Genomic DNA, 962 nt, shown 5'->3' with positions numbered 1-962 from the left:
GGTCCCCAGACTGGGGGTCTCCGGACCACTGAGGGGGTCTCTGGAGATGGGGGGGTCAGGTCTGGGTTTAGAGGGGGATTCATCCCCCTGGTGGGATTTGGGCAGGTTCCAAAGGTGGGATTCATCCCCATGGGGGGATTTGGGCAGGTTCCCAGGATTTAAACCAACCCCCTCCCAAATCTCGGATTATTCCAAAATTTCCTGCCGTTGAGATGTAAATCCGCAGGTGCTCGAGCTCCTCTGGGCTCTGAGTGCCCGGTTTTCCCTGTTTTTCCCTGGCAAACAAACGGAGCTGCTCCTCTTGGATTCATTTTTCCCGTAGCTGTGTTTGGATCCAGAATCCCGAGGGTTTTTTTTTTTTTGGAGGGGGGAGTTGCTGAGTTTTCCATGGATTTTTAGGGGGCTCTGATTCACCTGGAATCCAATCCGAGCGAGGCACACACGGGGGGATCCCACTGGATCTTATCCCTCTTTATTTGTCCGGGATAATGGGATCTGTCCCGGGCTGTGTCTCTGTCCTGCTTTGCAGTCAGGGCTGTTAATCCCCAGCTCGGCCCTAATCCTGCTCAAAGGGAGGGTGCAGCCCTGCAAATTCCCTGCTTTTCTGGGAAGAAAGCTCCAGGTTTTCCAGGAGAAACATTCCCTTTCATCCCAGGCCAGCACTGGGCACCAATTCCATCATTCCCAGGAGGCTACAAGGGAATGGGAATTCCTTTGCCAAGGAATGAGGTGACTCATCCCCAATTCCCAGGCTATTCCAGGAGCCTGGGACTCCCACCTGGCTCTTCCCAGGGATTTATGTGCTGTGGGAGAGCCTGGAAGGGAACCTTGGACCTGGTGCTGGCCCAGGGAAGGCTCCACATTCCCAGGGGGGAAAAGTGTGTCCTGGGATATCCCAGGGATGTGGTGGGAGCTGGGGGGGAGTCTTCCCTGTGGTTTCCTTGGAATTCAAGCTGCCTGTG

General features: G+C 55.1%; 1 protein-coding gene across 1 annotated transcript in view; it reads left to right on the top strand.

Annotated features, from left to right (window-relative positions):
- SP2 (Sp2 transcription factor) overlaps positions 1-962 on the top strand; it is a 10,724-nt gene that overhangs the window by 1,002 nt on the left and 8,760 nt on the right.

Source organism: Manacus vitellinus, unplaced genomic scaffold (assembly GCF_001715985.3).
Source record: "Manacus vitellinus isolate BGI_N305 unplaced genomic scaffold, ASM171598v3 scaffold_192_pilon, whole genome shotgun sequence".
Classification (NCBI taxonomy): domain Eukaryota; kingdom Metazoa; phylum Chordata; class Aves; order Passeriformes; family Pipridae; genus Manacus; species Manacus vitellinus.
Note: the sequence above shows the minus strand (reverse complement) of the source record. Positions and strands in the feature narration are given on the sequence as shown.